We start from the raw sequence: 14,197 nt of genomic DNA, 5'->3' as shown, positions 1-14,197 counted from the left end.
CAAGCCCCCCCCCCTAAAATAAATTTATTTGTTTTTGGTATTCCATGTACAACAATAATCCTTCTTACAATTTCTAAGAATTTCATTGACTTTCCATTTTCGTATGCTCTTCGTTCAGAAATAATACTGTATTTGTCAAATTTTATTCCATGTAAGAACTGCATTCTTTTCCCCTCTTTTTCGTCCATTCTACTCTTCTGTTTCTTTTTCTTTGTTACTTTCTTTCGTTTCTCCTATCATACTTTCGACCGTTGTTAGTTGTGATTCAAGTCGGCCGTCGCGTCGTCAGTAACACCAAACCTAAGGGGAGCTGATAAGCGAAACTGGTGAGCCGCAGCAACTTGCACGGATATCAACATAACAGGACTTTAGTTATTATAGCAACGGAACATTTACATAGTTTAGTTTTTTTTTTTTTTTAAAAAAGGCAAATGTTTGAATTATAGAAAATCAAGAGGAGGGAACAAGTAGCCTGGGAAATTAGGTAGGCCAAGAGGATGCTTCCGTTTTCTTCTATAAATATAATAAAAGGTCAGATTCACTGCTAAACTTTTGTATCATATCACATAAAATTCACCAGCGCCATTAAAACTTCAATTTATGCATAAATTAAAATATATTTAATTCTCCAACTCAGGTGGAAAATTGCCCTTCCCATGTCTCCATGTGTTGTGTATAGCCCCCTCGAAACAAAATCCTAAATACGCCACTGAGAAATAGTTTAATCTTGGTATCCTGCGTTCTCCAGATCTTGCAAAGTTTAGCACAGAAGCACAGTCCACAAGATCTAAACCTTATTGAATCTTCGAGAGCCTCATCTTGCGTGCTAGAGGTCCCTGGTTCGACCTGTAACCAAGTGATTTTGTGGTGTACAACATTGTGTTCGTGTTTTATCTCTAGGTTGTTTTGTTCCACATTCTCATTCCACATTTTTCCTATTATCATTCACTTCATACACTTTCAGTGATCATCCATCTCTTTTAGCTTAAAGGGCATATCCGTTGGACATAAAATAAGAAATACAGTATTTCATTTGTATTAAATCTCATGTGAGCAAATCCCAACGAACCCTAAATATTTTTTAGCTTCACAAATCCTAAACTGGAGAAAAAACTAAAATTTAGTATATATTTTCTTTAATATTTCTGTACCGTACTTAAGGACTTATGACGTGCAAACATCATCCAACTTTAGGACTTAGGAGTGTCTCCCGTCTGACCTATGATCTATGAGACTGATGTCCATAGATAACCGGTCACCTGCACAAACCACGAGACTCAGAATGAGGAGACTGTTGTCCTGCAGTAGTTACGCAATTCCAACATTAATGTTTCTTTACTTCTCTCTCTCTCTCTCTCCCTCTCTTACCCTCGGCATGTATGCTGTGTATACATACTGGACTTGCATATCAGCTAACTTGTAATAATAAGGTCAACGTCAAATATATCGCGGCATATGTAACAACACAAATGTCACACTGAGAATATATCACAGTAAATTTAGTTTTCATTAACAAACCATAAAATTCTGCAAACGATATTAAGAAGGAGATATATGATTCTCAATTTTCAAGGTTTCCAAAAATCTGACCAGGTCACAGCGTTTGGGAAGTGAGTCACAGACCTGGGTGACTCGGACAAAAACCGTAAACTAGGCAACACGTTGACTGGCGCCATCACTAAAGCCAGGAATTTTAGGAACAAAATTTTTGCTGAAAAGGGTGCAAAATGATGTAAATATTTTTGAAAAAGTGTTAAAAAGCTGCACTTTTTAAAAAGGGAAAAGAGAAAACTTTAAATGTTAATATTTATTTTCGGTGTAACGTTCCTATGCACCGAGTCCGAGGGAGTTAATGTTGATGAAATGGATGACAACAGTAGAAAGATGAAAGTGAGAGGAAACGAGAGAACCCGCTCCGCTCATCTCCGTACAACAAGAATACAACCAATTATGAGTGGTTCAGAATACAATTTTGAACAGCTTAAGCACGAATTCTGATCACGTTCTACCTATGACAGTGGTTCTCAACCGATGTGTCAAGTCCCCTAATAGGGATGTGCATGAGAAGATTTGTGGCTGTCTCGTCTCGAAAATGTGCTGTAAATGTGATGTCTCGACTCGAAAAATGTATATATGTTTTTCTATTGGAAGTGCCGTGTCTCGACTCGAATTTTGTCAGGAAAATCCTGTCTCGACTCGACTCGTGCGCATCCCTATCCACTAAGGTGTGTCGCGAAATTTTAGAATTTAAAAACCATCTATATATATAAAAGAGAACGTACAATTCTTTGTCCGCTCATCACGCTAATACGGCTGAACCAATTTCTTTCATTTTTGGGGGGTTATTAGGATTTGGACCCTAGATGGTTTTTATCATATCACTTTAATTTTTAATTACCAGTGTCTTGAGATAATTGACCATTCAGGTGTCCACAAATCCTTTGTTAGTTCATCATAGGTAAAAATAAACGTATTTATATGCAACCCGCATGACCGTGTCACTCGGCGGGTTAACATAAATGACAGGCGATATACAGCGGAAAATAGCTTGAATCTTCTGTTTAAAATTTTTTAATTGATTTGCTTATTTTTAGAGACACTTTTACAATATGCCAGCACCGGGATGACCGCAGCGAAGCGGGGCGGGTTAACATAAATGACAGGCGATATAATGTTAAGATTTACTGCAATCTTCTATGGTTTTTATCATATCACTTGAAAGCGAAAAAGTAAAAATTATCTAAGTAACAAAGTTTATTGCGTTCCGGGGTGACCGCAGCGAAGCGGGGTGAACGCTGCTAGTGAAGAATATAATGGTAATTAGGTAAAATCGAGACACACTATAGCAGTCAACATCATCAGCGGTGGCAATAATGCTCAGTGCTATATAGAGTCATTATATTTAAAAAAAACTAATTGATTTCACTATTATAATAGATATTATTATTATTATTATTATTATTATTATTATTATTATTATTATTATTATTATTATTATTATTATTATTATTATTATTTTATAATAAAATATCAAACAAGTGTGTCGCGAAGTCCTGGATAGTCAGTAAAGTGGGCCGTCAGTCAAAAAAGGTTGAGAACCACTGACCTAAGATAACAATACTATTCAATCCAAATTTTTGTTTGAATTTACTACTCAACGATGAAAAATTTTAATTCACTTTAGGGCTTAATGTTACGTCAAAATGTATAAACACACGCAAAGTAGGACATCACAGCAAACATTTCATAGGGTACCGGTATTTGAAACTCTCGCTGATTTCAGTTCAAATGCTTTAAAAGAACATACCGTAATATTAATTAACATATATACCTTTTTCTTTTCAGTTTCACTCATCGGTAATCTTTTCTTAAATACATGTATTTCTTTCATTCTAATGTTTGTGGCCCATAAATTAACAAACCACTATACTTCGCTATGTAATTAGGGTTCTTAGCTCGCCCTGTTTAGAAAATAATGTGATAATTACCATCCCAGTGAGTAGGATAAGAAATTATTTCAGTCTATGGGTGAAATTCCGTAACTGTCTGCGTCAACGTAACGCAAATCTACCTTTAGATTTAGGACAATATGCATAACAATTATAGTTGATTTATGCATGATGTTGCATTAAGCTCCGTACTTTTACCAAGGTCTGTTTGTAATAAGCACTCATACTGGATGAACTTTCCGAAGACGCACCAAAGCCTCACGAAATGAAAATAAACGAAACGAAATGAAATGAAATATTTGAGTTTTACGTCCCACAGTTATGCCGGTTAGGCTAAAGGAGATGGTGATGATGAGTGATGAATGAAATGGTGGAATGAAGAAAGTGGGAGGAAACGGGAGAACCCCGAGAAAACCCACCCACACACACGATGTTTGTCCACCACAAAATTCACTTGGAGGGAGCTGGGATTGAACCCGGGACCCCAATCACCAGAGGTGAACGCTTTACCACTGAGCCACCGCGGCCCGAAAATGAACGAAATCTTTAAGTTATACTTCCCACGGTTCTGCCGGCTAGACTAAAGGAGACGGGGATGGTGAGAAATGAAAGAAAATGGTGGAGTGAAGAAAGTGGGAGGAAACGGGAAAACCCCGAGAAAACCCACGCACACTGTGTTTTGTCTACCACAAAGCGCGAGCTGGGAAAAATGAAATGAAATCTTTTAGTTTTACGTCCCATGGTTATCCAGTTAGGCTAAAGGATACGGTGATGATGAGAAATGAATGAAAATGGTGGAATGAATAAAGTGGGAGGAAACGGAAGAACCCCACGAAAACTCACGAGTACGGTGTTTGTCCACCACCTAGTCCACACGGCGCGAGCTGGGATCAAACCAGGGACCCCATGCACCAGAGGTGAACGCCCTACCACTGAGCCATCGCGGCCCCCAAAGCCTCACCAGTCCTCAACGTCAATGAAACCCGGGTCTCCCGCGTTAAAGAGGTTTATGCTAATTATTTAGTTCTAGATGTTCTAACCGTAAGTATCAAAAGGTACTGTCAACTAAAGATGCTCCGTCACTAATTAAAACAAAATCTCAAAACACATAACAATTAATTATTTCGCTATACACGAGTTCTGACCAAAAAGAAATTGAACCTTCCAAAAATATGATAAACGGAACTTTCTGACTTTGTCCTTGTCAGCGCCGCGTAGCGGGATTCTTCCAAAGTATTTAGCGGTAATTTCATCGTATTGCCTTGTCTCATTTTGCGACTGAAAGCGTTGGATTGAAGTTGTGCTCCGTGTATGTAACGATTTTGTGGTATTACAAAAACGAAAATTTGGAGAGAGCAGTATGTACGCAAAATATTGTTTCAAATTGAGCAACATTTACAGAAACTTTGAAAATGTTGCAGAAGTGTACAGAGAAGAATGTATTATCCAAACCCGTGTTATAAGTAGTTATACGGTTTGAAAACAGGAAGAATATCCGTCGAGGACGACCCAAAACCTGGACGTCTTACAATAGCATGTGATGATGTTCACGTTCAGAATGTGCGCGATGGTGTACGGAAAGAAACCGTCCCTTTAACCGTGCGCGTCATGTGGTGTGATCTTACGAGGGAATCTATCCAAGTGCAACTCTGACTTCGAGTCGAGACTATGGTCGTTGGATCCCTTGTCCCAAAAGAACATAACACGAAAAGTGATACATCCTCGATCGCAACCGTTGCAGAGATATAAGCGTGAAAAGTTAGAAATTGAGCTCAATACTATACATTACAAAGTCAGCTTCCGGGTCAGATTTTTCGGAAACGGTCAGGTTAGAAAACGCAGCGAATACATATCAAATTAGTGTTGGGAGCCCACCACCTTTTGAATGAAAACAATGTTGCCCCCGGGGCACTCGCAGGGTCCCAGGCGGGGTCCAACTCAAAATTGGCAAATGGAACCGGGAGTCAAGTAGCATATTGTATGAAAGCTATTGTTAAATAAAAGAAGATAGAACAAATCTCAACTTAACGGATTTAGAAGAGTGGCCATATATTGTCTGATGTAGGTTGTATTGACATTTTGACAAGTTGCCCCGTTTGCACAGGGTCATCATAGAGAGTTGAGATTTGTTCTATCCTCTTTTATTTAACAATAGCTTTCATACAATATGCTACTTGACTCCCGGTTCCATTTGCCAATTTTGAGTTGGACCCCGCCTGGGACCCTGCGAGTGCCCCGGGGGCAACATTGTTTTCATTCAAAAGGTGGTGGGCTCCCAACACTAATTTGATATGTATTCGCTGCGTTTTCTAACCTGACCGTTTCCGAAAAATCTGACCCGGAAGCTGACTTTGTAATGTATAGTATGGAGCTCAATTTCTAACTTTTCACGCTTATATCTCTGCAACGGTTGCGATCGAGGATGTATCACTTTTCGTGTTATGTTCTTTTGGGACAAGGTATCCAACGACCATAGTCTTGACTCGAAGTCAGAGTTGCACTTGGATAGGTTCCCTCGTTAGTTTAAAGATTGAACATGGATTGTGTTGTAGCAAACTCGCTACACAGTTGTTCACAAATGAACAAAAGAAACACGCGTCGAAATGTGTTAACGTCTTTTGAATCGTTCAAACGAAGATGATAGCTTCTTGAAACTCATCATAACAGTTGATGATATTTAGATCAATGGCTATGACGATGGGACAAAAGCAGTCATGCCAATACATGGAAAAATATTTACCAAAATCAAAGAAAGCATATCAAATGGAAAAATATTCACCAAAATCAAAGAAAGCATGTCAAATGGAAAAATATTCACCAAAATCAAAGAAAGCATGTCAAATGGAAAAATATTCACCAAAATCAAAGAAAGCATGTCAAATGGAAAAATATTCACCAAATACAAAGAAAGCATGTCAAATGGAAAAAATATTCACCAAAATCAAAGAAAGCATGTCAAATGGAAAAATATTCTGAATCTTTATAAAGTAAATCCCTACGTTCAGCAGGCTTGCATATCCAGTCTCCTAAAAACATGAAAATATAGAATGTGACTTGTACGAAAAATACGTGTATGTGTTGCAAGAGTTGTAACTGCCAACCATTCGCTGCAATTTCAGTCGTATCTGACTGTAAACAAAAGCTAGAGTGGGGCAGGAATATTTATTTTAGCCAATCTACTGCTGGAACACATCCTCGAACGTATGTTTGAAAGCGTTATATACAGCAATGAGATTGTATGAGACGTAGATCGTATCGTATGGCGATTTCCGAAAATGGGTTATGTCAATTTCACGCATATGCCTATTTTGTTTTTGGTATAAATTGATTGTAAATCGTGGACCACCAAATATTTTATGTGGACAATCATCAACAAACGATGAACAAATGATGTTCGTGGTTCATTTTCGATTTTCAAAATCGTTTCAGGTACGTGAAGTTGGTACCGACCATTCTTTTTTTTTTTTTTTTATAAATTGCTTATAAATCGTGAGCAAAGGAAAATTTTATGTGAACAATCGTGAACAAATGATGAACAAACGATCTGGATGATTTATTTTTGATTTCCAAAAATGAGATCTGCCAGATTTACGCATATTACTTCTTACAGTGATACAGATCCTCCTAACTCTTACGCACATAATTTCTAACACTTACTCACATATTAGTTTAAAACTATGGATTAAAAGTAAAAAATTTAGACATGCGATCGTTACATAGTAGTTTCTAAAGAAAAATAAACAATGTACTGTAGCAGATGTTTGCCACAGGACACACACACTGTTAAAAATATTACCTTAACTTGGACACACCAGTTAACCAATATATGAAGTAATACCAATATATCACAACCACCCTTCGTAATCCACGTTACAACACAAGGTGTTTCGGCAACTATCATGAAGTTAAATGAAATATATAAAGAACTTGTTTCCAGACATTTGAGGCAAACTATACATGACAATTGTGCTGTTTACGTGCTAAGAATGGTCACTGACATTGGTCATTGTTAAAAATCTTCCGCTTTGGAACAGGTTCAATGAAGCTCGTTCGGTGACGCAAGAAACATATCAATTGGTTTGCAAGAGTTACTACATTTTATTTTTAAAATGTTTAAGATTTTTTGGTGAAACAGACATCTACGCACAGAGTTTAATTACATTCTAATTTGCAAAGATATCAATCACACTTGCTAATCAAACTCTCGAAACGGGTGTCGTATATATCGTGTCTATTTCCTAACCAAACAAGTTATTTTGATACTTTTTTTTGTTTGTTTGTTTGTTTGTTTCTTGTGGTAGCTCATAAATAGTCAAAAGCAAGGAGTTTATCAGTACTTTTAAGAAAGAAAAAAAAAGCGCACACTTCGTTTAACAATTAGTGCATTTCTAAAATCGGTTTAAGGGTTTGTAGGGCAAATAAAAAGTTTGATTTCATCATGAGAAATTAGCTTCCTACGACATGTGTTTTAAAAATGTGAATTGGAGCGCATTGTTCAGTTATGCTAACTAGGAATTTGCAACACTCACGATGATTCTATGATGTAATTGGGTAGCATTTGTGCAAGCGTCTACTCTAGATTCCATCCCCTGTACATGAGCAGTCTCCTCGGAGTTGATTTTAATTGATTGATTTCGATTTACGTTCTTTCCTAGAGGAGAGGCTATTTAGGACAAGGCCCTACAGTTTAAAGTGTTATCTGAACCAATGAGGTGTTTATGATGGTCTCCAACTGGGAATCGAACCCCGGAACCTCGTGAACCAAGAGCAAGCACACTGTCCATTAGACTTGAAAGAAAGACAAGTTTCCACCGAGATACACAGGAGAATTTCTTTTAACAAATTACTGTGTAAATATTGCTTTACAGTTGGCTAGTAAAAAGAATATCCAATAATTCCAATAATAATAAAAAAAAAAAGTTTCCGAATGGTGTATGGAAAGCCATACTTTTCATTGCACACATAGAACTTTGATATTATATTGTGTAGGCAAATCCGATTGAGATTACTGGAATTTATATTTATCACTACTCTTTAAAGGGTCGGATGTGTATATTTTATGCACTTCGTAAAGAATTTGCTACTCAGATAAACAAAATTCTGGGAACAGCAAAGACTGCATGAGAAATATGCGTGAACTTGATGTTTACTCAAGGATTTACTGTAGTTTATTCTATTATTATTATTATTATTATTATTATTATTATTATTATTATTATTATTATTATTATTTTACCTTTTAGCAGATCCTGGGGCTGATTAGATTTTTTAAATTTCTTTATTTCTTAGTCTGTGACTATTTGAGAATGCGTTTTCGAAGCGTTACCTCCTGGAGCGAACGCGACCAAGGTAGATATTTGGTAACTTTACTTTCGCCAGAGTAATAAATCATACTGTGAGCTAGTCAGGGTTTCCAGGTCTTTTTTGCCAAGTTCAGGTCTACAATAGTAGAGTTATAATACTCTGCATAAAGCATCTTCCAAGCAGCTGTTTCTTGCTAAAATCCCCTTGCCTGGCAACCTGTATTTCCTTTTTTTCCTTCCTTTAGACATCTTTTAAACAGCAGGCGGTCTATTGTTCCGAAACGCGCCAAATACGCTCGAAGTGACGTTTTTATTGCTTTCGCGTTTGCAGCTTATTGTGATTAGTCATCCACATTTAAATACATGGTCAGCGTATTCCAAGCGTACGCACGAGCAATAAAAACGCTTTGCGATCGCTTAAAATAGCCATGGCATTAGGTTTGGGCTTGTAAAAGTTTCTTCCACGTATCTCGATCTTCAGCTTCCTCTTTTGATTCTCAACATTTTCTTCTTTTCGTCAAATCATTAATCAGTTGTGTTCTTCTGCTTCCTTCTCCTCGGTTTCCTTCAATCTTTCTCTCTATGGCGGTATGAAGAAGACAATTTCTTCGCAAGGGGATCAGGTCATTTCCTCAAGTATGTTTTGCCCAAGCGTTAAAATGTTGGACATTTGCTCAACTACCTTATCTTGCTATTGATCATGAACTTCAAATCCATGACAGGCACGAAAATCTTGACTAATGGCCAAAACGGAGGGTTGAGATTTTCATATATGATAAAATATACGCAGGGTTGCCACAAGTTAGATAAAAATTTTACTATGATACTTTACTATAAAAAAGAAAAAAAGTGAGCACCAATATAAGTACCGGCTACCGCCACAGTATAAGTGCCGCTAAATGTTTAACTTTCGTTAAGGGGAAGGTTTAAGTCTGTGTGCCAGTTTTAGACAATTTAAAATAGGACTCTTGAATTTCATTTATGGACAATTATCCATGCTGTTCAACTTTAAAATGATTACCTTATGTTAATGGAGAACTGCAGTTTACATTTTTTAAATATATGCTGACAATATGAAAGTATAAAGACATGATATGTAATATGTTGACCTATCTCCAAATTCTGTTTTCTTCTTCTGCGCGAAATAAATTAACTAATCTTGTACCCAATGATAATGCAATATTTGTTTCGAGAGTTGTGGATGGTGATTTTGAGAAAAAAAAAATCACTATTGGCAAAAACTGTTTGACACAATGGACTATCATCGCATCATATTTTGTGCACTCGAGGTTTGTTATTTATGTTGATCGCACATAGGAATAGCCCCTTGTTTGTGCGCTCCCGGCCTGGGCCTATTCCTTTTATCACGGAGGCAAGAAATAAGAAAGGATTTTTTGGAGCATGTATTCCAAGGGAAATAAAGATATTTTTTAAAGTTTTTTTTTAAAGAATTTAGTATCTCACACATTCATGAAATTAGAGAGATGAAACTCAGCACATAAACTCTTCTTTAAAATGAGGGAATACGTATTTCAGCGCTTTCAAAAATCCCGTTTCTAACGGAGACATTTCTATAATATTCAAACTTCTTTTCCTTTCTTTAGAGGCTGTCGAATGTTAAGTGGAATTAAAGCGTTAAGATTCGCTTAAGTTGGAGATGTGGAATTCGGTACATAGATTCTTAATTAAAAATAAGGGAACACGTTTTCAAGAGCAGAAATAAGGTCGTATTTATTATATTGAAATTTCCTTTTATTTATACATAAAGTGCTGAGTGTGACAATTTAAATTTCAGTTTTTATATTCATTACACCTTATCTTCCCAAGAGGAGAACGGAAACTTCTGCTACTGTATGTATGATCAGAATACAATAAAATATATATTTAATAACTAGCCTTCTGTTAGCTGGGGACCTCGCCCAGAAACCGCGGTGTTTTCTCTGTCTACGGCCTCACATCTCATACACCTGCAAACATACCGAATTTCAGTTCAAACATCAAGTTTCATGTTTCTAACTTTCAGGATCCCCAGATATGAATGTATTATTATAATAAACTCAAAAACCGCAAAGAGGAATACGTAATATCTTATCATTTAATATGGAATACGGAAGTTGTATGATTCTTTCAATTCCGGTTTGAGTAGATAGATTGGTGCTGAGATGGAATATATTCTTGGGACACTTAATTGATTAAAGAAAATCGCTTCTCGCTATCTATTACCGTTTTGAATTTATAGTGATCAATATTATAACAGGAAGTGAGTAATTTCTACTTCCGGCTATACTAGAGTGTTAAGGATGGAGATAAAAGTTGTCCTTAAAACGTGTAATCGATTTCCGAAAATCGTTTATCTCTGTCTATTATCATTTTTCTTTTACGGTGATAAAAATGTTAACTGGAAATGACTCATTTCTACTACCTCCGGTGGGCGAATCACCTCCATCAACGAACTCCCTCGAGATAATAACTCTATCTATCTATGGCAAAAGAAAAACAATTTAAAAATTCGCATCCGTTCAAAACTTATCGTGCAGAGTAACGGACGTACGGACGGAAGGACTAACATTATAATCTTATAAGTACCAGTACGTGATCCTAATAATTGTAATACTAGCTGGGTGCTTCACCCCCAGACTCTGCATTTGTTCAGCTATTGCCTCGCACCTTATAAACCTACAAGCATACCGAATTTCATTTCAAATACTAACCGTCCTGAATGCCCAGATACACTGAACATTTCAATCACCAGGGACTTCGCCCCCAAACCCACGTTCGATTGGCCTAGGGATTCACATCCCATGAACCTACAGATTACTGAATTTCAGTTTACATACCAAGTTTCATGCCTGTAATCTTCAGGGATCCAAAAATATGAACGTCTTATTGTAATTGTGATAATCACTTTTTTTTCTTTCCTTCTAAGCCAGATATAAAAAATACATATATAATGTGGCATCTTACTATAATAACTGCAGTCCCTACCTTTTTTCAAACCACTTTTCTTTCTCTTTTTACTAAAATATCAGAAAACGCTTAAACACGTCTCAAATTAGTTTAAATGAGAAAGACAAACACCAAATTTCAAGTCTCTAACCTGAAATTGAGAAGAAGAAGAATAGGAGGAAAGAAGAGGAAGACAAATAGGTAAAATCAGATTAGAATATTAGAAAGACGTGCGCAGAATATGAATTTGACAGAGATATTAGGAAGTTGGAGATAAAGATGGCTTACATTCAAAAACTAGAGTAAAACCAGTGAAATTTCTTGAGGACTGCTTCACATGTAAATAATTTATCAGAAATTACTGTAAATTAGTGAAAATTTTTGAGGACTGCTTCACGTGTTATTGACAAAGGAAATAGCTTTCAAATCTTGTAATTGTAGTTTTTTGACAAAAGCAATAACCTGTAACTTTTAAGCAGTCTATTTTCTGTATCTCACATAGAAAATAGCTAGTTCCAAGCATAGATAAAGTGTGAGGGAAAGTTGCAATAGCATTGATCTGTCTAATAAATTCTGCCAGAACGTGACGAGATGTTCTATATTTTGAGGAACATTTTCCTTTGCTACCTGGGAAATTTAAAACTTTAAAGTGTTCAGTTCTAATAATTTTATATCTTGGCTTCATTGAGATTCCCAGTTTACCATGGATGCAACGCCCTCGAAAAATAACAATTCTCGCCTTCCAAAAATAATAGTTGAGACAGGAGTTGTTTTTGATCAAACCCTGATAACTTCCTATGTAAAATAACTTTTATTCAATTTCGGGATTTTTTTTTTTTCATTCCTAACAGTATTATTATGGTACAATTAAAGGTTACACCCTAAAACCTGCCTGTGGATTTCAAGTCAATACAGAGACAAAAAAAAAAAAAAAAAAAAAAAAAAAAATCCAATAACAATGTACATCTTTTCTAAATGAGATACAACCAAATCTTGTATCCAAGCAACACTTGTGATACATAGCTCACTTCTGATGAGGGCTGTTTAATCCCGGCAAGTGCAAGTTATATTTTGTGGTAAACAAATCTCGTGGGGATGGTCTCTCTTTGGAATATTCTTAATTTCATCGATTCTTCCGTTATCATTAAGTTCTTTCATTCATCAATGTCTCATATAGCCTTTGAGCGTAATTGGGAGATGTTAAATATATATACTTCATAGGCTTATGCAGAAATATTCGATGGGAAGGGATATATAATAACTATCATAACAATAATATCTTCCTGTTGTGTTTCGTAGAGTGCATGTTCACTTCTGTTCCTAACACTCCTCCTCTCCACATAAATATGAAAAGTACGTGGGACGAACGATGAAAGTCATATTTTCACATATCTGAGATACCAGATTTTTTAAAAACTGTTTTACATAGGAAAATTGACTTTCATCGTTCTTCCCGCGTACTCTTCATATGTTTTCTCCACTCCTTGATATTCAGGTTCCAAATACTAAATCCCGATATTCCCTCTCCCCATTATTTGTTTATTTAACTCAAATAGTAAACTTGATTTTCCTTCTTTATTTACAAATAATAAAATATATGGAATTTTATCTTATCTCCCCTTTCAAACGTTCTTGAGGTACACTATGCAATACAATACACCACTCTGAAAAACTTTAGAAATGTATAAAATGCAATCGGGGATCTCATCCAAGTCTCCTGTCCAATGCAGTTATGGTGTGGTGCTTGAAGTAATCGTCTCTACATTTCCTTCACGGTTTGGTTAAAATAACCCTTAATCTCGTTTCCCTGGATAAGTATATACCTCAGCCTGTTAAAAATTTTCTAGACATTTGGAAGCGATGTAATGTAATGCTTATAAATTAACCCTCCTCCACACATTAAGATCTCACTTTTCCAAAATTTAAGTAATCTGAAATCCACTCTATTTAAGTAGTACATGAAAGTTCAATGCAATGGGTTACAACCCCCATCAACCCCCCTTAGATACGCCCCTGATATACTGTTACTAAAGAGGAATTTCAACCAAAAAGCAAGGAAGAAATGCATATATATATATATATATATATATATATATATATATATATATATATATATATATATATATATATATATATATATATATATATATATATATGCATTTCTTCCTTATATATTATGTATAGTAATTATTTTCTTTTCAGAAATTTCTTTACTCACTCTATAATGTTGAGATAGATACTGATGCACGAAAAACTTGAAAAGAATGAAAAACATGTGCCTATGTTTTCTGAAATCTTTGAACCTGAGTTTCCTGAGAACCTGAGAATCCTGAAATCTGAGTTTCTTGAACATGAGTGCATATCACTATTTCTGAATAATACAAATACATAATGATGTAGCGACACAGAAAACTATTGCCCTTTTGCTGGTGGTAAAGCCCCGGAGAATTGAATTTTGCAAGAGTCTACTTTTCCTCCTTCAGAATTCCTAACTATGAA

At 36.0% G+C, this 14,197-nt stretch overlaps 1 protein-coding gene across 1 annotated transcript in view; it reads left to right on the top strand.

Moving 5' to 3' along the window:
- Nucleotides 1-14,197, top strand: part of LOC145672950 (pancreatic triacylglycerol lipase-like) — a 243,712-nt gene that overhangs the window by 184,904 nt on the left and 44,611 nt on the right. The window lies entirely within an intron of this gene.

Source organism: Thermobia domestica, chromosome 16 (genome assembly GCF_964235325.1).
Source record: "Thermobia domestica chromosome 16, izTheDome1.hap1.1, whole genome shotgun sequence".
NCBI lineage: Eukaryota > Metazoa > Arthropoda > Insecta > Zygentoma > Lepismatidae > Thermobia > Thermobia domestica.
Note: the sequence above shows the minus strand (reverse complement) of the source record. Positions and strands in the feature narration are given on the sequence as shown.